This window comes from Lactuca serriola, chromosome 1 (genome assembly GCF_051521515.1).
Source record: "Lactuca serriola cultivar US96UC23 chromosome 1, Lser_US96UC23_V15, whole genome shotgun sequence".
NCBI lineage: Eukaryota > Viridiplantae > Streptophyta > Magnoliopsida > Asterales > Asteraceae > Lactuca > Lactuca serriola.
Window position 1 is genome coordinate 198,112,883 of NC_136408.1, and position 25,197 is coordinate 198,138,079.

General features: G+C 36.2%; 1 long non-coding RNA gene across 1 annotated transcript; it reads right to left on the reverse strand.

The window, feature by feature from the left end:
* Positions 1–12,908: 12,908 nt before the first annotated feature.
* LOC145072370 (uncharacterized) lies at positions 12,909–13,830 on the reverse strand. The gene is made up of 2 exons (XR_013690997.1): positions 13,555–13,830; positions 12,909–13,426 (listed from the first exon to the last, which is right to left on the reverse strand). It is a non-coding gene; the product is annotated as an uncharacterized LOC145072370 (long non-coding RNA).
* Positions 13,831–25,197: the final 11,367 nt, after the last annotated feature.

The following is a 25,197-nucleotide window of genomic DNA, read 5'->3' on the forward strand; positions in this document are numbered from 1 at the left end:
TTGAACTTTCAAAAGTTTCTGACTTTTGCTTGATTAAGTAGATATACCCATGTCTACTATAGTCATCGGTAAAAGTCACATAGAAGCGGTTCCCATCCTTCGTGGTTGATCTAAATGGTCCACATACATCGGTATGTATTAAGTCCAATAGACCCTCACCCCTTTCACAGGTACTTGTGAAAGGTGACTTAGTCATCTTTCCAAGCAAACAAGACTCGCATGTGTCATCTTCCCTAAGGTCAAATGACTCCAACACTCCATCCTTTTGGAGTTGGGCTATGCGCTTCTTGTTGACATGTCCAAGACGACAATGCCACAAGGTTGCTCTATCCATACTATTGGAAGAATCCATGCATAAAACATCATTTCCTAAGTTATCTACAATCATAACGGTTTCATAAATTCCATTACATGGTATAGCTTCAATATAAAAGACACCATTTAGATAAGCCAAAATAGAACCATTCTCATTATTAAAAGAAAATCTAAAACCTTGTCTAAACAAACCATGAAACGAAATGATGTTTCTAGCCACTTCTGGAGAATAGCAACAATTGTTCAAATCTAAAGATAAACCATTCCTAAGCACTAAAGAATACACTCCAATCTTGGTAACAGGCGACGGTCTTCTGTTCCCCATGATTAGATTTATTCTTCCATGCTCCACATCTCTATTTCTTCTTAGTCCCTGCACATTAGAACAAATGTGGCAACCACAACCGGTATCAAGAACCCAATAAATATCGTGAGATGAATCGTTAGATTTGATTGTGTATATACCTACGAAAGACGGCTTGATCTTTCCTTCCTTGATGGCTTGCAGGTACTCTGGGCAGCTTCTCTTCCAATGCCCTATTTTATGGAAATGATGGCACTCTGCCTCCTTAGGGTTAGGACAGGGTTTAGCAGGATCAACTTTGGTCCCACTAGAAGAGGCACCATCTCGGGGATTAACCTTGCGATGGTTCTTAAACGAAGCCTTCCTCTTCTTTCCCCTTCCTTGCCCAATGGCCAAAACAGGAGCATGTGGTGGATTGGGAGTTGGTGCAATAGACTTGTCCTTGAAGTTGCTTTCAGCGACCCTCAAGAGACCTTGGAGCTTGCTTAGGGTGACCTCTTCTTTGTTCATGTGGTAGGTCATCCTAAATTGATTGTAACTTGGAGGCAAAGAGTGAAGCACCATGTCGATCGCCAAGTCTTCCCCAAAGTCAACATTCAACTTGCGAAGACGGTCGACATACCTTTGCATCTTTTGCAGGTGCACGGTAAGAGACTCTCCATGACCCATCTTAGTGGAAATCATGTTAGTGAAAATCTCATAACGCTCTTGTCTTGCGTTTTGGTGGTATCGCTCCAACAAGTCTTGGTGCATCTCATACGGGTACATGTCCTCATAGGACTTTTGGAATTCGGAGTTCATGGTGGCTATCATGATGCAATGTACCTTCGTTGCATCACGCTCATGAGTTTCAAAAGCGGTGATTTCAGCCGGAGTAGCGATTTCTGGATTGATCTTCTCGAGCTTCTCATCGAGGACATACTCCTTGTCCTCATAGCGAGCAATCGTGAGAATGTATCTTATCCATTCGCTAAAGTTCGTCCCATCGAAAGTGACCTTTTGACAAAGGCTCATCAATGTGAATGAACTAGCAGCAGCGTTGTTTGCGTTTGACATCTACAAATAGAAATGACAAAGATAGATTAGAATTTGAATCCCTAATAATAACCCAATAAGAAAATTAGGGCTAGGATCCAACAACAATATTTACACATTAGAAAAGGGATACCGTAATCTAACATGCAAACATTTTGAAGGTAAGTGAATGACGATTCACTAATTCTCCACCATAAAACATAACTTTAAGTCTAAATGTATTGAGAATTCCTAGGTTTAGATGAGATTCATTGAAACTTTTCAATGGCATGTTTAAATCTCAATATGCCCCTCTCGTTTGTGACTGGGATACCGAGGATCACAAAGTGGGTGTGAATTACCATGCAAATTCACATGGTGCCTTCATTGTAACAATCACCTATTCGACGTGCCGGTAAACTACACACGCTCCATCGAACTATGATAAACAATGAATCACCCTTTGCCACCTTTGCATAGAACCAATTAGTGTGCCGGTAAACCACACACGCTCCACTAACTTCTTAGCAAGGGTGCAAAGTGTAATTTCATGGGATTGCATCAATTCACTTTTCCTAAAGTAACTAAGATTGGGAAATTTTGAAAACATGTAGTTACTTTATAGATTCATTATACTTATTAATGAGGAGAGAGAGTTGCCCTATCCTACCCGTTCAGCTAACGACCCTCCACCAATCAAGTAAGCGGTGGGTGAGAGTGTTCACCCATTAAGCACCTTTTATAAGCAACAACCTTATACCCACCTTATAGACCGGCTTCGTGAATGAGGCCTACTAACAGCAAGACTAGCATTTTAATCATACATATGTATATATATTAGTCTTGTAATATTATATTAGTATAGGGTTGAATTTTAAACTTGTAAAATTCTAGGGTTTGAAATTTAAATTTTCCTAAAATTAAACTTTTAATCACAAAATATAAATTTCAAAACTTGAGGGCAAGTTTTAAACTTTTCAAAACATAGAGGATCAAATAACAAATAATCTAAAATCACATAATTATCCATATTTGATTTATTTAATGATTTCTTGCAAAACAATTTACCAATTAAAACAAAATAATTAATTAATTATCATATAAGGAAATTAAATATTTTATTAATTGATAAATATCTTTAATTAGATCAAGATTATAGTCATATATATCAAAAAATCGGATTAGGGTTGACCTAATATGAAAAAGGCAAGTTTCCATAAGATAAATAGCAAGAAATCCCGAAGTTATCACATTCTGACGCTCGAACTCGCCGAGTACCCAGATGGACTCGCCGAGTTGAGCCTACTCGCCGAGTACCACCATGGGACTCGCCGAGTAGAGCAGGCAGAGAACAGAAAAATGAATTTTTTAGCAACAAACAAGCAATCAAAGTATCAATTCAATAGAAACCAGACTATACTCTGATACCACTGATGGGTTTTGGCCATATGAACATTCCTATGTGCACATGCAAACCCTAATGCTTGGATCTAGGTTTCTCTAATTGAACATACATTGAATCCAAGACTTCTAATGGCTAATTGAGTATAAGAACAATACAAAACCAGAGTTAGAAGCTTACCTCAAAACACTTGTTTGTTCTTCTTGTTCTTGGAGCTTTAGAGTCACAAATGTCACTCCTCTAATGGCTTACAAACACCAACTAGCAAGAGGATGATATGTGAGAGAGGGGAGGGGATGAAATCGGCCAGGGTTTCTTTGCTTTAGCAGAGGTGCCGATTTCCCTTGCCCATGAGGTCTATTTATACTTGTAAGGCTCCTAGTGTTTCACTTTAAAACCCTAGCTGGATAACTATTACTCAAGGCAATCCAAATCCCTTCCAAGATAAGCCCTTGGACGATTTGTGGCTTATCCCAAGCCATAGAAATCGTCCAACCCTATCCAAGAAGAATTTACAGCCCAAAGTGTAACTATCAAACAATTGACAGTTTATACCCCTATGTTTAATTAATCTCTTTAAGTCACCAAATTAATTCCTAATTAATTTATGACTTATATCAATCAAACAATATTATTATTCCTTATATTATACTTATAATATATTAATAATATTCTTCTCTCATTATAAATCATCCTGTCAAGTTGTTATGGTGAAGGCAACCCAAAAGAACCATGCACAACCGGGTCAAATACTTGGCAAATATAGTTGTAGCCTTAGACACTATTCCAACAGTCTCCCACTTGGATAAGTCTACTAACTATATGCATAAGTACAATTCGATTTGCAATCGTAGCTCTCAAAGATGCTGTCAAACTCTGATCTAATCAATCTTGTCCTTTAGATAAGGGATCGTACAGTCCTCTGTTAGAAATCATGCTAACAATTTTATGGAATCAATTTTGTCTAGCATTTGGTTTCTCGATTTCCAATTCATTTGACATAGAACTTAATCGAACACATCAATTCAGTTCTGATCGGGCCCGACACATAAGTCAAATCAAATCATCGAGCGGCTGAGATATCGCTTTTAACCTCTTAGGATAAAAGTAATAGATAAACTTCGACTTATATGCATTTACTTATTCATTAATAAACTATACACAACAATGTGTTTTATAACACCGAGTTACTGATGCGTTTTCGCATTATCAATGTACAACCAATTAACAAATAACAAACCATATATCTAGGTTTTAAGACTATATGATATTATCGTCTTGCGATCACCCTTTTATATCATATTCCATAAGGTGATTCCAGCAAGCGCGGATTTGTCCCAATGCTCAAAACTAGTTCATAAGCACTCATGAACGTTGCAGCAACCCTTTGCTATGTCTAATACCATTTAGACAATCTACACACCAATTCATGACAATCTTCATTCATATCTACTTCCAACATATGAACGATTGTGGATAATTTGAATAATTCGATTATTCTTAATAAACTCAATTATTCTGGAAGTCAAAACATGCAAAATGAAACAATAGTTAAACAATTAACATAAGACAGTAACATTACTCATAAATAATACTCTTTTATTTAATCGTCAAATGTTAATAACATTTATCTATTACACGTTTCTACTACCATCTAATCTATACTAATATCATCCTTCAGCCCAATACTCCTAGCATGCTGCAAGTGCCTAACCCTACTCAGTCCCTTCGTAAGCGGATCTGGTGGGTTATCTTCCGATGATATCCTCTTCACTATGAGTTGTCCTTCTTCTACACGATGTCTAATAAAGTGATATTTTCTGTCGATATGTCGAGATCTGCCATGATCTCTCGGTTCCTTGGTCAAGGCAACCGCTCCTTCAATATCATAGAAAATCTCCATGGGCTCCTTTATGGTAGGCACAACTCCAAGATCACTGATGAAGTTCTTCAACCATATTGCCTCCTTCGATGCTTCGCTCGCTGCAATGTACTCTGATTCGCACGTTGAATCAGCTACGGTTTCCTGCTTGGAACTCTTCCAAGTTACTGCTCCTCCATTAAGGGTAAAGACCCAGCCCGACTGCGAACGGTAGTTGTCTCGGTCGGTTTGGAAACTGGCGTCACTATACCCTCGCACCTTCAAGTCATCACTCCCTCCGAGGACTAAAAACCATTCCTTTGTCCTCCGAAGGTACTTAAGGATATTCTTCACCGCAATCCAATGAGCTCTACCAGGACTCCCTTGATATCTGCTAACCATGCTCAAAGCAAAGGCCACATCAGGGCGAGTACAAGTCATAGCATACATAATTGAGCCAACTGCGGAAGCGTATGGTACTCGGCTCATTTCTGCTATTTCAGCTTCGATACTCGGACTTTGAGTCTTACTCAACTTGGCATTACTTTGTATCGGTAATTCTCCCTTCTTCGAGTTTTCCATACTAAAACGTTTTAGTACCTTATCTAAATAAGTGTTCTGACTAAGTCCTATTAGTCTCTTACTTCTCTCTCTTACTATCCTTATTCCCAAAATATAGGAAGCTTCTCCGAGGTCCTTCATAGCGAAGCACTTCCCGAGCCAGGACTTAACCTCCTGCAGAGTCGAGACGTCGTTTCCTATGAGTAGTATGTCATCAATATACAAAACAAGAAAGCTAAGTATGCTCCCACTGGCTTTGACATATACACACGATTCATCTTCGCTTCGTACAAATCCAAACTCTTTGACTTTCTCATCGAAGCAAAGATTCCATCTGCGAGACGCTTGCTTAAGTCCATAAATGGACTTCTCCAGCTTACACACTCTATTCGGATGCTTCGGATCAATAAAACCCTCTGGCTGAGCCATGTAAACATCCTCAACCAACTTCCCGTTAAGGAAAGCGGTTTTGACATCCATTTGCCAAATCTCATAATCATGAAATGCAGCAATAGCTAGCATCACTCTAATAGATTTTATCTTCGCAACTGGTGAGAAGGTCACATCATAGTCAACTCCGGGAGTTTGAGTAAAGCCCTTCGCAACCAATCGCGCCTTATATGTGTGTACATTTCAATCCACATCGGTCTTCTTCTTGAAGATCCATTTGCACCCAACGGTCTTACGTCCGGGCACATTATCAACCAAATTCCAAACTTGGTTGTCATACATGGACTGGATCTCACTGTCCATTGCCTCTTTCCATTTTCGCAGACTTCGGGCCTGCCATGGCTTCCTTAAAGCTATTAGGTTCATCTAGATTTATTAGTGTACCATCACTAATATACGTGTCCCCTTCGGTAGTAATATGAAATCCATAAAACTGGGGTTGAACTCTAACTCTTTCGAAACGTCTAAGAGGTAAGGACTGGTCAATAGGCTCAACCGGAGTTTCCTCCTCGGGTTGAGTGCCAGCGGTGGAGGTTCCTTCATCTATCGACTCTTGAATCTCTTCAAGCTCGATTTGCCTCCCACTGTCCTCTTGGCTTATGAGTTCTCATTCTCGTAAAACTCCTCTCCTCGCAACGAAGAGATATCCAAAGGATTTCTGCGGGTAGCCGATGAAAATACATCGCTCACTACGAGGTTCGAGCTTGTCGTGAGTATATCGTCTTACGAAAGCCTCACAACCCCAAACCTTGATATGTGCCAACGAGGGAGCTTTCCCTGTCCACATCTCGTGAGGTGTTTTGGCAACCTTCTTAGTAGGGACTCGGTTAAGGATATGGGTGGCAGTCTCTAAGGCATACCCCTAAAAAGAGATAGGTAGTGAAGCACGACTCATCATAGAGCGAACCATGTCCAACAAGGTTCGATTACGCCTTTCTGCCACACCATTCAATTGTGGTGTCCTAGGTGGCGTCAATTGTGAAACTATTCCACACTCCTTGAGATAGTCGTGGAATTCAAGACTTAGGTACTCTCCTCCTCGATCGGATCGAAGCATCTTGATTTTCCTGCCCAATTGATTCTCCACTTCATTCTTGAACTCTTTGAACTTTCAAAAGTTTCTGACTTTTGCTTGATTAAGTAGATATACCCATGTCTACTATAGTCATCGGTAAAAGTCACATAGAAGCGGTTCCCATCCTTCGTGGTTGATCTAAATGGTCCACATACATCGGTATGTATTAAGTCCAATAGACCCTCACCCCTTTCACAGGTACTTGTGAAAGGTGACTTAGTCATCTTTCCAAGCAAACAAGACTCGCATGTGTCATCTTCCCTAAGGTCAAATGACTCCAACACTCCATCCTTTTGGAGTTGGGCTATGCGCTTCTTGTTGACATGTCCAAGACGACAATGCCACAAGGTTGCTCTATCCATACTATTGGAAGAATCCATGCATAAAACATCATTTCCTAAGTTATCTACAATCATAACGGTTTCATAAATTCCATTACATGGTATAGCTTCAATATAAAAGACACCATTTAGATAAGCCAAAATAGAACCATTCTCATTATTAAAAGAAAATCTAAAACCTTGTCTAAACAAACCATGAAACGAAATGATGTTTCTAGCCACTTCTGGAGAATAGCAACAATTGTTCAAATCTAAAGATAAACCATTCCTAAGCACTAAAGAATACACTCCAATCTTGGTAACAGGCGACGGTCTTCTGTTCCCCATGATTAGATTTATTCTTCCATGCTCCACATCTCTATTTCTTCTTAGTCCCTGCACATTAGAACAAATGTGGCAACCACAACCGGTATCAAGAACCCAATAAATATCGTGAGATGAATCGTTAGATTTGATTGTGTATATACCTACGAAAGACGGCTTGATCTTTCCTTCCTTGATGGCTTGCAGGTACTCTGGGCAGCTTCTCTTCCAATGCCCTATTTTATGGAAATGATGGCACTCTGCCTCCTTAGGGTTAGGACAGGGTTTAGCAGGATCAACTTTGGTCCCACTAGAAGAGGCACCATCTCGGGGATTAACCTTGCGATGGTTCTTAAACGAAGCCTTCCTCTTCTTTCCCCTTCCTTGCCCAATGGCCAAAACAGGAGCATGTGGTGGATTGGGAGTTGGTGCAATAGACTTGTCCTTGAAGTTGCTTTCAGCGACCCTCAAGAGACCTTGGAGCTTGCTTAGGGTGACCTCTTCTTTGTTCATGTGGTAGGTCATCCTAAATTGATTGTAACTTGGAGGCAAAGAGTGAAGCACCATGTCGATCGCCAAGTCTTCCCCAAAGTCAACATTCAACTTGCGAAGACGGTCGACATACCTTTGCATCTTTTGCAGGTGCACGGTAAGAGACTCTCCATGACCCATCTTAGTGGAAATCATGTTAGTGAAAATCTCATAACGCTCTTGTCTTGCGTTTTGGTGGTATCGCTCCAACAAGTCTTGGTGCATCTCATACGGGTACATGTCCTCATAGGACTTTTGGAATTCGGAGTTCATGGTGGCTATCATGATGCAATGTACCTTCGTTGCATCACGCTCATGAGTTTCAAAAGCGGTGATTTCAGCCGGAGTAGCGATTTCTGGATTGATCTTCTCGAGCTTCTCATCGAGGACATACTCCTTGTCCTCATAGCGAGCAATCGTGAGAATGTATCTTATCCATTCGCTAAAGTTCGTCCCATCGAAAGTGACCTTTTGACAAAGGCTCATCAATGTGAATGAACTAGCAGCAGCGTTGTTTGCGTTTGACATCTACAAATAGAAATGACAAAGATAGATTAGAATTTGAATCCCTAATAATAACCCAATAAGAAAATTAGGGCTAGGATCCAACAACAATATTTACACATTAGAAAAGGGATACCGTAATCTAACATGCAAACATTTTGAAGGTAAGTGAATGACGATTCACTAATTCTCCACCATAAAACATAACTTTAAGTCTAAATGTATTGAGAATTCCTAGGTTTAGATGAGATTCATTGAAACTTTTCAATGGCATGTTTAAATCTCAATATGCCCCTCTCGTTTGTGACTGGGATACCGAGGATCACAAAGTGGGTGTGAATTACCATGCAAATTCACATGGTGCCTTCATTGTAACAATCACCTATTCGACGTGCCGGTAAACTACACACGCTCCATCGAACTATGATAAACAATGAATCACCCTTTGCCACCTTTGCATAGAACCAATTAGTGTGCCGGTAAACCACACACGCTCCACTAACTTCTTAGCAAGGGTGCAAAGTGTAATTTCATGGGATTGCATCAATTCACTTTTCCTAAAGTAACTAAGATTGGGAAATTTTGAAAACATGTAGTTACTTTATAGATTCATTATACTTATTAATGAGGAGAGAGAGTTGCCCTATCCTACCCGTTCAGCTAACGACCCTCCACCAATCAAGTAAGCGGTGGGTGAGAGTGTTCACCCATTAAGCACCTTTTATAAGCAACAACCTTATACCCACCTTATAGACCGGCTTCGTGAATGAGGCCTACTAACAGCAAGACTAGCATTTTAATCATACATATGTATATATATTAGTCTTGTAATATTATATTAGTATAGGGTTGAATTTTAAACTTGTAAAATTCTAGGGTTTGAAATTTAAATTTTCCTAAAATTAAACTTTTAATCACAAAATATAAATTTCAAAACTTGAGGGCAAGTTTTAAACTTTTCAAAACATAGAGGATCAAATAACAAATAATCTAAAATCACATAATTATCCATATTTGATTTATTTAATGATTTCTTGCAAAACAATTTACCAATTAAAACAAAATAATTAAAATTAATTAATTATCATATAAGGAAATTAAATATTTTATTAATTGATAAATATCTTTAATTAGATCAAGATTATAGTCATATATATCAAAAAATCGGATTAGGGTTGACCTAATATGAAAAAGGCAAGTTTCCATAAGATAAATAGCAAGAAATCCCGAAGTTATCACATTCTGACGCTCGAACTCGCCGAGTACCCAGATGGACTCGCCGAGTTGAGCCTACTCGCCGAGTACCACCATGGGACTCGCCGAGTAGAGCAGGCAGAGAACAGAAAAATGAATTTTTTAGCAACAAACAAGCAATCAAAGTATCAATTCAATAGAAACCAGACTATACTCTGATACCACTGATGGGTTTTGGCCATATGAACATTCCTATGTGCACATGCAAACCCTAATGCTTGGATCTAGGTTTCTCTAATTGAACATACATTGAATCCAAGACTTCTAATGGCTAATTGAGTATAAGAACAATACAAAACCAGAGTTAGAAGCTTACCTCAAAACACTTGTTTGTTCTTCTTGTTCTTGGAGCTTTAGAGTCACAAATGTCACTCCTCTAATGGCTTACAAACACCAACTAGCAAGAGGATGATATGTGAGAGAGGGGAGGGGATGAAATCGGCCAGGGTTTCTTTGCTTTAGCAGAGGTGCCGATTTCCCTTGCCCATGAGGTCTATTTATACTTGTAAGGCTCCTAGTGTTTCACTTTAAAACCCTAGCTGGATAACTATTACTCAAGGCAATCCAAATCCCTTCCAAGATAAGCCCTTGGACGATTTGTGGCTTATCCCAAGCCATAGAAATCGTCCAACCCTATCCAAGAAGAATTTACAGCCCAAAGTGTAACTATCAAACAATTGACAGTTTATACCCCTATGTTTAATTAATCTCTTTAAGTCACTAAATTAATTCCTAATTAATTTATGACTTATATTAATCAAACAATATTATTATTCCTTATATTATACTTATAATATATTAATAATATTCCTTCTCTCATTATAAATCATCCTGTCAAGTTGCTATGGTGAAGGCAACCCAAAAGGACCATGCACAACCGGGTCAAATACTTGCCAAATATAGTTGTAGCCTTAGATACTATTCCAACAGATATGTCTTTCCCAGAAAGCCCCAAAATCATATCTTTCTGGCTGAATGGGCTGAAAAGACAATTATACATCAAACCTCGCCTCTTTCTTTCTTTAATTGATTATTAATTTTTTTAAATAACTTTTTTTAAATTTATTTTTTATTGAATTATTACTTTTATTCATCATTCAGTACAGTCAATTAGATGTACAATCAAACAGCATGGTTTCTTTCCCAGTCAGAAAACTTTCCCAAACAGCACTTTTCCAGACAGAAAATATCAAACAGGACCTTAGATGATAGAAAACCGACTTAGAATAAAAAGTAAAATAAAACTAAGTAAACTAAAAACTTAAACTTTATTAACCAAAAAGACATCACACTTTTCTTTTTCACATGATCATACTTCATAGAGAATAAGCTTCAATGGAATCACTACCTAAACAACACTTCAATACCTTCCATACATCCCAGATTTCAAATGTCAGAAAGATGTTCAACGGTGTAAACCGATAAACCAACCATAATTTTTATTTAAAATTTATACTTTACTTTATTTTGTTCACAAAAATAGCATATTTTAGAAGTTCATTTCCTTCAACTAAACCATAAAAACCAAACTCGACCCATCCTTAGAGACCCTATCACGACAAATCAACTTTCGCCGAAACAGTTTGCCCACCCGAAGGGGCCCGAGCTCCTATGCTTTGACTTTTTCAAGAGAATCATATACCATATCACACAGTTTTCTTGTGCGCCTGATTTGACTTGGAGGTGGCGTTTGGCTTGATTGGGTTTTCAGTACCTCGCCATGGTCCGAATCATTTCACCACCGACGATACCGCCCGTAACCCACCACCAAAAAATAGATCCGTCCACCCCAAAAACTAAACTATTTTAGTGGTCTAGTTCTTACGAATGGTAAAAAAAATAGTAACTATGTCATCCAAAGGAAAAAAAAAAAGTTGTGGGCTTTGGTCGAAGTACTTCCATCGAAGCTTTTCTTTCAAGCCGATTACTGAATAAAGCAGGCGCTTAAATCGATTTCAAGGTTAATATCTTTACATTGTAGTTTTTATTTACCACAAGGTTATGTATATGTTGATACGTATTTCCTGAGTTTAAATCTCATCGTTGGATGTAATTATCCCGTTTGTTTGTGGCAAAACCTTAAATTGGTTTTGTTCATACCGCAACGATGTAATCTCGTAATCATGTTTTATTCAACTTCCTTCTGCTGCTATCATCTTTGCAAATCCGCTACTTCTTTTTTTTTTTTTTTTTGCTAAATGCCTAGTAATTGACTGTTTCTATCATATTTACAATCCTATCATCTTGTATTCATGTTTTTGAGCTGTTATATTTTTTGGTGGCGCTTTTTTGGGATTTAACAAATTGAGTTTGAAAAGGTTTAGGCAAAGCCGAGTTAAGTTATTTCAGATTGTGCAAGTTATATATTTTATTCGGTGGGTATTTTGAGTTGATGTAAACTTATAAATTTCTAAAGTTGATGTTCAGATATCGGTATATTTTACTTAAGACACTCATTTTCTTGAAGTCTCTATTTCTTACTATTGTCTATTTAATTTCGCAATAGAATTTGTTAGATAAATTTTACATTTATTATATGTTAAGTATTTTGTAATAAAATTAGTTAAATCAAGTTTACATGTACATATGTGACTGTAATGTAACTCAAATTTCAAACTACTCAAATTCATGAGCAATGAGTAACCATTAATACGAACGACAGGAGGGTCTTTTATTTTGGAGATCCATATATTTGTATTTGTTGTTTTTCTTAATGGCAAGCTAATCAATATCGATATTATAGAATAAAAGAAAAGGAACCAGCAAGAAGCTGAACAAAAGTATAGAAAACAAACACCAAAAGAAAAGCAGAGGAAGGATCAGCCTCTTAATTATAAAAACCACTCGACTATATCCATTCATCTCCAGGGGTAAATTCGTCCAACCATGGCATTATGGTAAAAACGATGTCAGATCAGTAGCTCAAAAACAATTCAATCCCCAAGAAATAAGATGTGGAATCAAAACTAAAGATAAAAATAAAAATAAAAAAATTCAACACAATAAAAGGACCACTGACCTCATGATTTTGAGAAACAATGTACACCTCATATTCAAAGACAAAAATAAATAACAAACCAACTATATTAATTAATCTATTAGTTAACTTGTAGATATCTATATAATTTATTAAAAATTTCAAATAGCATCTATGACTTGCAAACTCCGTTGTTAAATAGTATAGTTTACAAACCCAGCTAGCAAATCTAGATATTTGACTTGCAAACTCCGCTGAATGACTTGCAAACTTTGCTGACTGACTTGCAAACTCCACTGAATGCAAGAAAATCAACAACTCGCGGTTTTATTGTAGCTGAAAGAAGCTCTTGAAGTGGAAGATAGATCCATTATGCTTACAGCTTCAGCTCCACGGTAGTCCGGTCTACCTTATCTTTAGAATCACCATTCTCCTTGACAGTTTTAAATATACAATGGCTCTCTCCATCACACGTCATCATTTCCGGCCACCAGTCATAATTGGTTTCAATCAAAAGCTTTATAGAAACAAACACTGCATCGTTACGTGGTAATTGTGTGTTAATTGGAATTCAAAAATTAAAAAAAAAAAGCTCACAGAAACAATAGATGTGGATGAAAATGAGTGTAATGAATAAGCCAAGATAGTAGTTATCTACGTACATCTGAAAAGTATTGCTGCAGAATCGATTGAGGAAGCCATTAGAGGGGAAGCTCATGAACTCGATAGATGATTAGATCTTATGAATACTGATCTATTTATGCTCGTTGCGTTTATATAAGCAAACCGATTCAAGTGGGTGTATATAATTTATTATTTCTGTCGTATTCTTTAGTGCTCGCATGTGACCACCAACAACTTTATCTCCGATCGAGATATCGTTTTTACTTGGTAATAATACAAGACCAAACCCTAGATATTCATGCTTCAGCCGTCGACTCACCCAAAAGCCCAAAACCGATGAAACTCGTTAAGTTTGATTTAACCATTTATTATAAAATCTTTATGTTGTTAATGTGATTATGTTTTTTTTTTTTTTTATGTGGTTTAGCTAAATATCCTTTTCAATTTATAATCTTTTAGATGATATGGGCAATTAATTCATATGGTTAATATTAATATCTAGTTTTTTTTATTTATTATGAATTGATAATTAAGCATATATGGATGAAAAGTTAAAGGTTTTTTGGCAAAACAATAAAAGGAGTTAGCGGTCAAAATATTCATGATAGGTAGTTTAATAATAAAAAGAAAAATATCAATAACTCCTTAAAATGTTAAAGTTTTAATTTTAAAATATTGCACAATAACCCTGTTTTAGTTTACAAAATTTTGCTACCATTGTTTAAAAATATGATTTTAATAATAAATACTTAAAAGCTTGAAAAGGTTATTAAAAAGAAAAATAAAACAGAACATGTCTAAGGATTGGTTGAGATTTTCGTTTCGTTTAAAGTTACATAACCTAAATTTATTAGTCCAAATGAAATAGAACATGTCTAGAATTTAGGATTTGTTGGGATTTTCTTTTAAGGTTGAATAACCTAAATTTATGTTTATTCAAGAATTACGATCACAAGTAGTACTGAATATATAGACAACCAAAACTTTAAAAAATATTAAAAAATCTATTCAAACAAAGAACTAAAAAATTATTAGAACAAAACATTAAAAAGAATGTAAAAGAATAAAACGTCAAAAACCATTAAAACTTTTATTTGAGTAAAACTTAGATTCGAAGGAAAAGTAAAAAAAAAAAAAAAAAAAAAAAAAAAAAAAAAAAAAAATTCAAAACAGAGAAGAAAAATAAAATAAAATAAAATACTTCACCTCGCTAAGTTGAATTATATTACGAATTAAGATAACAGTGGTCATGAATATATAGAAAAAAAAACATTAAAAAATGTATTCAAACTGTTAAAAAAGTTTAAAATAAAAAATATTCGAACAAAATAATAAAAAGAATGTAAAGAAAACAGTATAATTGTTTTATTCAAACAAAACGTTAAAAAGAAAATAAAGTATTCAAACAAATTTTCAAAAACAATTAATAAATTGTATAAAAATACTTTTATGTTTTGTTAAAAAAAACATTATTTCATAAATTGTTAATAATTGTAGGTAAGAACATAAATTAATCATTAAGGGTAATCCGAAACGAGTATTTAACTGAAAACATGTTCAAGTTATACACAGGCTAATCCAAAACGGTTATCTAATTTTAGTTCTAGTTTTTTGAAGTTTTTGAGGTATACATAAACTAATCCAAAATAGTTATTTGCTAATTTGGAACGAGTTTCGCGTTACAAATAGACTAATTGAAATCCATAAACGAATAATATTAAATCTTTATACAGTTTCTAGCAAAATAATTTATTCGAAAAAAACGTCAAAGAAAATATAAATTCTAAAATCATTAAAACAAATGTAAAAACAATTAAAATTAGATAATATATTACGAAATTAGATATACGTTTAAATAAATTTAAAAAAAGTAAAACAAAATGTCTCAATAATAAATTTAAATATAATAAAAAAATTAAAACTATTTTAAACATATTTATATTTTATATTTAAAAATAGGGAAATCTTTGATAAACTCCTAAAATTTTACCTAGTTTACGAAAAAAATTTCAAACTAAAATTTGTTTACGAAAAAACATGAATTACGGAAAAAAAAATGGCGATTTGATCCCCTTTTCCTGATTTATGAGTTTCATTACTTATCTGGTTTCATTAAAGTCTCATTAGTTTACCATAATTTATGAACAAGTCCCAAACTAAAATTTAGTGATCATTTGACCATTTTTTCAATGTAACATACATTTTATCGGTTTCATTGTTAACATGGACTCCTAGTTATTAAATGAGCTGATGAGATGGATATGTTGTGTTATATAATATTATGTTTACCATAAAACTTGATATCTTTATGCATTGTATATTTTTTGGAATATAAAATGTAACCCACGGAGACTGCAATAATTATATAAACTAACAACAACTTCGTCATTTTTACGTTAATAAGAAATTTCAAATTGTTTATCTAAACTTATGTAACCCAACATATCAATCTCATCACACATCAGCTCATTTCCTGGAAACACACATTTTATTAGTTTCATTGCTGCCTAGATACATAGTCATAAATGAGCTGATGAGACGAATATCAAATTTTATAGTAAATGTAATATTATATAAGTCATCATATCCATCTTATCAGCTAATTTAATGACTAGGAGTCCAAGTCAACAATGAAGCCGATAAACTATATATTACATGGATAAAAGGGACAAATAATCACTAAATTTTAGTTTGGAACTTTTTCGTAAATTAAGGTAAAATAATGAGATTTTAATGAAACATGTGAGTAATGAAACCGATAAATCAGGAAAAAAATGGTCAAGTAGCCATTTTTACTAGTAATTATGTTTTTTTTAAACAAATTTTAGTTTGAGATTTTTTCGTAAATTATGGTAAAATTTTAGGACTTTTTCGAAGATTTTTCCTTTAAAATATAAAAAAACAATATTAAATAGATTTAAAATAAATAAAATTTATATATTAAAAACATGTTCCATCGTTACTTTTTTTTAACCGACAAATACAAATATTATAGAGTAAATTACACAAATTGTCCCTATAGTTTAGTGTAATTTACACGTTTGGTCCTTAACTTATTATTTTAACTCAGAAGGTCCCTACTGTTTGTTTTTGTTACGCGTTTGGTCCTTGTCTTACCTAAAAAATCTATTTTGCGTTTTATTTTTTAATTTATTTAAATAAACACACCACCAACCTCATCTCCCTCACCTTACCTTACATACTCCACTATTTTTCCCTATTTAAATAATAGTCTTTTAAGGAAAGACAGGAACTAAGCGCGTAACAAAAACAAACAGTATGGACCAATGGCGTAACAAAAACAAATAGTAGGAACTTTCCGAGTTAAAAAAAACAAGTTAGGGACCAAACGCGCAAATTACCCTAAACCATAGGGACCATTCGTGTAATTTATTCAATATTATAATCTACTCCTAAACGAATATCTAATTCCACTTATGTCCACCACGAGACTTGAACCCTCGACCTCAAGGAGGGACGGCACCACGATATAAATAGTCTATAGTATTTCAAACCAAATTCTTATCATTGTAACTGATCCAATAACACCCTAATTTCTCAAATACAAAAGGTAATCAAATACACCATAACTGTTGAAAAGAGGGTCAAATGTCATTAACTATTAGTAATATTTCTATAATAACATGGTTCTTTTGTGTTGCCATCAAGACCCAAATTGAGTAGAATAAATAAAGGAGAAATTAGTTTATTAATTATTATGGTTAATAATTTATATGAAACTAATTGGAAATTATTTTGGGGATTAATTATTCAACTAATTAAATGACTCAATATTCATTAATCATTAGCTGATTAATCATGAATGTTCCAGAAACCCTTATAGGATTAATGCTTGGACGAAATCTCTATTGAATAAGAAGTGATTTCATTTTTGGCTACTTGTCCCACATGGGATGGAGTACATAACCTATGAATAGATCTAAGGCTATAAATAGGGCATTATGGATCTCATTCTTCCTTGCTCCTTTGGCTTGAAGTTTCGCCAACCCTACTTCTTCTTCTCCCCATAGGGATGATTTCTAACCCTCTTAGGGTTTGGGAAATTGACCATTCTCCTAGTTATTTTATTCTACTCTTTGGTGTCATTATGTGTGATACCATTAGAGAGATCCTAGTTTGGGTCCTCTCATCCAAGCAACTTCGTGGAGGAAAAGATCTCAGGCATGGAGGGCAAGGGTTACATAAAAGGTATGTTAACCACTTGGGTTGTGGTGACTTGGTAAGACATGTGGAAGATATGGTGGATAACCTATTGACCCATGTTCAAATCCTGGCACTACTAAGCCCTTGTGGCCATGGAGGTTCGCCTGCAGTGACTCCAGGGCATGAGGCAAAGCGTCATGTTTACAGCGGGGGATTAGTTGGTGCGCGAAAGCTGGCCCGGAAACCCTCGTTAGGGAAGTTCCCTTTCCAAAAAAAAGGTATGTTACTCTTCTTTATGTTTTATATTTTTCATAGGGTAGAAGTAATTAGTATGAAACCTAGATCCTTAGGTTTCGTATACACTTAGGTATATCGTAGATTGATTTTTTCGCTACTTAGTTTAAGTGTATTTGATGCATAGAAAACCTAACAATGGTATCCGAGCCATTCGTTCATAATTACTAGCACCCTTAATCCATATTTTATGTAAATGCTTGTTTGAAATTTGTAAAAAGAAGAAAAAATTGTAACAAATGAAACCTGCTAATCGCTTGACGCGACCCCGCCAGATCAGGGTTTCCTGTTTTCGTTTCAAATTTCAAATTGGGAGATTTCTAATATGCATAACTATCAAATTTAAATTGTTTTAAATCTAGAAAACTATAAATATTACTTAAATATGATTATTTGAATTTGAATATTCATATTCATCAAATAGTGATTTAAATATTTAATATTATTTATAATAGAGAATTATAAATTTGAATATTAACCCCTCATGAATTGTTAGTTGTTATCCTGCATCCTTAAAATTAGTTTGAACTAAAATTGACAACTAAATTTAAAGAGTTTTAAATTTACCCCTTACATATATATGTTAGAACAATGTAACGCCCTGTTTCGGTTTTAACTACCTTAAGAGAATATAAATATTAGAAAAAATTAATTATATAGAAATTAGGCGTCCTTAACATTTTAACTAATTTATGTTACACTCGAATCCTGGTAAGTTTCCCTTCTAACCCTTTAAATAGTGATTTTGGCAACTTTGCCCTTACGCGGTGCGTAACGTTGGGCGTAATGGGGAGTAAGGTGGAATGACATTGTTTTAGGAATACGCTGGGCGTACTATGAGTGTGACATCCCCAAATTCATGATCATTTAAAAAAAATTTACTTATGCTTATTTAAAAATCTAAGTAACCATTTTAAAGAATAATATTGCGGAATTGTTCCCGCAAACATGATAAATAGATTATCAAAGCATTTCCGAAGATATGTATTTTGTTTATATTAAAACTTTGGGATGTCATTGTCAATACATAAACATAAGCATAAAAAGACCTTACATTAGTTTACACTAATGATTTTCATCCCATTTAATCTCTCAATGTAATGTGTCTTCGTATCGATACCTGTAATACAACTAAACTGAGTGGGTCAGGTTGGGAAACCTAGTGAGTACATATGGTTTTCAACTAAACAATTAAACCGATTACTCATCCCCATTATCTTCTTTATTCTTAAGTATCTTCTCTAATAATCGGCTATTGCTCAATATTTATTCGTAAGGATTATCCTAAGGAATAGGAACGAAATCCATCGCTGCCAGGGTTTATATAACAAGCATTAAGTCCATAGTCGCTGATTTTATTTGTTAGGTACTAAGCCTAAAGTTTCCAATGTTCATGTATAAGGCACTAAATTCATAGCTACCAAAGTTTATTTGTAAGGCACTAAGTCCATAACTGCCAACGTTCATTTGTAAGGCACTAAGTCCATAGTTGTCAATGTTTATTTGTGAGGAACTAAGTCCATAGGTGTCAAGGTTTTTAGAATAGATCTGGTGAACATATCGTTCACAACACCTACAGGTTGCGAGACTGCTAGCGTTCCACTGGACTGTCTAGAATAGTGTGTGGTTGCCATCTATACTCTACTAGATGACTAGGCCATCGCTTAGGTCAAGGCTTCTCATCATCTATATCATCTTTCATCTCTCATCATTCATCTCATCTTTCATCTCTCATCTCATCTTTCATTTACTCATCTTTACCCATCATAATTGTATGTATAAAATACGTATACAGTTTAACTCGAATAAAAAATGTATGTTTTGTTCATCCAACATAGATATCAAGAACAGATATAATATGCACACATAGCACATCATTTATATTAAATACTTCATATATATATATATATATATATATATATATATATATATATATATATATAAGATAAAAGTAGCTATGCACTCACTTGATAAAGTGATGACTCGAAATTTGGACAACGCTTCGCTTCTAACAATCGTCTTTTCCTTCGACTAAGTAACTCAAGGTCTATGAGAATTATTTTTTTATAAGTGTTAAACAATACTTTTCAACTACTATGTATAGACAGGGGCCAAACATGAAACACCGGAGGGCGGGACCATTTTGGCATTTAAGCTTTTCTGAAATCTAACAACCTTATGTGGCCGTTCAAACCAGATTCCTCGTACCGCAAGCAGTTAAAAGGTATTATAATAACACTTTTAAAACTTTATAATACTTATATATATTGTTTATAGGATCATAATAAGGATAATGAACTTAAACATAAGCTGTACTTATAGTAGGGTAAGCATAACTCACTTACAATGGAGTTTAGTGAAGAACTGGGCTCTGCGCGGGCTGAACTTTTGAGCTGAAATCTCTTGTTCTCGGGGCCTTCTAGCACTCCAGGACTCACTACTAACTCATAAGAAGCAGTAGATAAAAGCCTTGGGGCTTTGGGAGAGTTTGGGAGAAGAGAAGTGGAAAGGTGTGAAGAAATGGGATGCCTTGCACCTCTATTTATAGGCTGGAAATGGCTCAAAACGGAGTCTTACTGAGCCCAACACGTTGTTTTGGGGTGCCAAGTGTCACCATCTAGTGGCAAGGCATGGGGAAGAAGCAATGGATCAAATCGTGCCATGTGTCACTCACTGATCACTCCAAAAACTAATTATCTTTTAAAATACGTAACATTCGCATACGAGCTCCATTTTCGACGTTCTTTATATCAACGCATAGGTATTTATGGGATCTACAATTTTCTTTTAGACTCTGTCGGCTAATTTTGAATTTATTTTTAAAGTTGTATTTTAGCATGCTTAGATAGATAAAGTCCGTTAAAAATTCATAACTTTGTCATCCGACGTCTGTTTTTGTCTGTCTTTATATCATTTGAGATCCTATTAATGAGATCTTCAATTCTCATTTAGGTTGTGTCGGTTAAAAATCGCTCGATCTAAAATTCGATTCCCGGGCTGTATACTGCTATGCAAAATCTTAGGAAAATCATAACTTCCTCATAGGCAGTCAGATTTGGACGTTCTTTTTATGTATGCTCTTGGTTTAATTTATAACACGACTTTCGTTTAGGTCGTTAAGTCTAAAAAGTAATTTATCATAATTTTGTTTTTTACGTTACGCGGTGTGGTGTTTGTTTAACTGTAAAACTTCGACGTGTCATAATTTCTTCGTTATAACTCGGATTTCAGTGTTCTTTATATGTACAGAACCATTGTGCCATATAATATAACTTGGTTAAGACTATTTACTCTAAATAATCTTCTATCAAAAAGTCGTTTTTGACGCTTATTGTCTCTAAATTGTCTAGCCTGAATATGTGGGCGTTACAATTATCTCCCCCTTATGATGATTACATCCCGGAATCATCAACAAAATAGGGATTGTATAATGACTCCATGTGTTATCTCTTCATCCTAGGTAATAATCGTAACTCCTATGTCTTTCCTAACGAGTTTCTAACTCTTGGACTTCTTGACTGTTGGTGGTGCTCAATATTCCACCCACTCTTTATCCTATGTTGGACATTCAACTGTAACCTTCAAGTTAAAAAATCAATCCTTATTAGAGACTCCTTTTTATTCCTAATAGACTTAATATAAGTTCTTTCCTTCGATTACCATAATAGACTGATGGGTTATGTTCTAATGACCTCTCATCGTATGATGCAACGCTTAGACTCAGGTCTTTTAGAGTCAAATTCCAAAATGGAAGTTTCATTCCTTCATGTTTTAATGTGATATAATCACATTCTAGCATGTAGAACTTCTAGGTACAAGCTCTTACTTTAAAAATGATTGCGATACTTCTATTGATCGCTTCGATTATCTTTCACTTCAATTATCTGGCTTAAGTCAGATGCCACATCGTTCTTGGTTCTTTAAACCACATAAAATATACATCTTAGTTGGAATCGATATGATATGACCACTAGAGTCAGAAAAATAATCATCTTCTTAGTCATTACCGAAAAAATGGTAACGAAATATATATCAACAAAACAGAACTAATTACTAGTGCTTTGTTAATCTTGTGACTTTCCCTGATCCAAGTGTGAGTCCTGTGCTTTCGGTATTATAGGCCTCTACTACATTTCACACCTACTCATACTTATCCCAAGTATTGTCTCGCAGTCCCCTAGGTCTTATTTATTAAAATCACAAAACGATTTAACACATATGAATGTGTCCAAATAATCACAAAAATTTTTCTAGACTCTACAAGGACTTCCTCCATGCGTATCTTCAACAACAATTCTACTTCAACTCGGTTGGTGATGGAAATGTCAGATGATGGGATAACTTCATGGATTATACCAAAAGTTCTTTCTTTCTTCTAATCGAAAGTGTACTTCTACTGTACTAGAAGTATTATTTATTAGACACATTCTAAAGGAAGGATACCTCTCTTACGGTATCTTCCGATAGGTATCATTCACTATCATCGGCTTTCTTACTTCCTCTATTTGCTCAGCCTGGTACGAGTCCTTATCATGACGTTTCATCCACAGTAATAGCTGTTCAAGACAAGAAATTTAAGATATATAAGGTTTAGACGCGTAATCCTCATTATTACTCTGAAAAGTTACATGCCAGTTCTAATATCGTAGTTAAACATTTAGAAATCTGAACACATAAAATTTCCAGATCCGGTCGGCAATAGACCATGGATCCGATCAAACGATAGCATCATTGTAACACCCATAAAATTCAAGCCAAATTAAAACATTTTAATTTATTCAAAACCATTAAGTTCATACATTTGTGTTCAAAATAGTTTAAACATCAGAGTATTCCCCAGAACCATATCACATAAATCATAAAACATGAGGAGCGGTACGATCATGCATTCGCCTTGCCACGATCTCCAGAAGTACCTGAAACAATACACTGAACTGTAAGCCCGAAAGCTTAGTGAGTTACCCCCAAAATACCAACCACACATAAACATACTCATAACATATCACAAATAGAACAGCTATGCACATCGGGTCTACTGTGTGACTGGTCCGCCCGCACCGGGCCTTCAGTCCGCCTGGTCCACCCTCCGAGTCTAGCCATGTACATCGAGTCTATAGTGTGATTGGTTCACCCGCACCGGGCCTTCAATCCACCTGGTCCACTCTCTGAGTCTACAATATGACTGGTCCACCCACATCGCGCCTTAAGTCGGCCTGGTCCACTCTCTGAGCCTCGACACGTCTGGTCCGCCCTCTTGGGGCCTTCAGCCTATCCGAACCGCTCGTTGGGCCTTCGGAATATCTGGTCCGCCCTGGGTATGTTGGCTTAGAGCACAAAGCAGGACCCGCCTCAACCCAACCCCCCGTCAAACAACCATGTGCACATACAACAATTAACCACATAACAATTCATTAACTAGACAAACAGTCTAACAGATCACATAACATATCAACATCCTAACCAAGATTCCGACCTAACCGGTCAATAGCATAACACTACCCTATATACTGAGTACCGACCTTAACCAGGTCACTAACATAACATTACCCTAAATATCGGGTACCGACCTTAACTAGGTCACTAACATAATACCATCCTAAATACCAGGATGCAGATCTAGCAAAGCAATAACATAACAAAAAATACCCATGTTTCCATCCGATAAAGGGCTGGCCTTGGTTCCGTAGACCCTGTCGATATAGTGAGGATAACTCACCTGCAATTTCCGATTGGAAAGATAAGACCAAGCTGCTCCGACCACCGACTCGATCTTCACCACAGAACACTCAGAGATGTGCCCAAAGCTGATGTAGATCCCAAATCTATACAAGATCCTTGATGCTAGCTTCCAATTTCTCAAGTTTCTTCCACCAATTTCCTCTTCCAAGCCCCAATATCCTCAACAATGAAGCCTCACACGCAATTAGGGTTTTTCTAGAACTCTCTGGGGGATTAGGAGGCTGTGAGAGGGACATAAAGTCCTTTAAATAGGGTGCAAACCTTAAGATTAGGGTTTTCTCATTCCAACACCAACTCGTTGAGTCCAGCTTCCGACTCGGCGAGTTGGTCACTTAATTCGCGATCCAAACCCGCTCCGACTCGGCGAGTAAGCGTACCTACTCGTCGAGTCCATTCCTTTATTTACACTTAGCACCCTTCACTTCTTGTTCTGAACTTGGGATGTTACAATTCCCCGCCACTTAAATTTGGATTCATCCTCGAAGCCTGTGGCAAGACAAACTTCTGGATGATACTCCACAATGAATCCACTGATCTTAACCGACCCAAATTCGTTCAAACACTGCTATCGAATCCTTAAAATTCATCTCTTCCCTTGCTAGGTCCTGATAACCGCTTCAAGCCGGCCACCGATCTCCTTTCCCTGATATCAACACTCATCGACTAAATGCCACCAGAGGACATTACCTTACTTCCGACTTACGCATTCATTTGCCACCTGTGAAAATTGGATACCATTCTAAACCACTGGGTCTTGACCCAGTATTAGCTCACTATCTTTCGCCCAACTAGGGCTACCTTTATCAACTTGCACCGATGGAAACTCATCCCGTTTCCTCCTTGGATCCAATCCCTTACCGTGCTGACATGATGAAACAATTCACAGCTTCCAAGCAACCCTCCTGAACACCCAACTATAATGCTCATACACATCGTACCTGGCCCAAACAACCTCGGGCTGGAAAACCAGGCACGCCTAAGATGGTCCAGCCATCCCTAGGATGGAACACCACTACATCCAGAGCTCATGACCACAACCATACTCGGAACCAAGGACCCTGTCCTTGCGTCACCCTCGAACCCTTCGGTTCGATACAACGGAGTGCAACCCACTCACACTTCCCTACCACAATCTCTAGGTCCTTGACCTCCGACTATAATATCACAGTCCTCAGCACCGGTCCAGACTACTCCCGAGTCTATTAACCTGCTGTCTCATCTTCCTTTATCCTAATCTCCAATATGGAACCACTAACCTCCTTATTTTCCAAGGAGACTAAAAACATGGTTGCACATCATTCAACATTGCCACCACCTCAACAAGCAGCCACCCCGTAGGTGCTTCCATATATCTGGTACAATCCCAGTGCTTACTACCAATAACTGAAGCACTTCGGTCATCCATCTACTCCACTGCCTCCCCTTTCGGAGGATCCACACTCCTTCCGGAGCTACATACCTTTCCCCTCCAGGAAATCCACTCA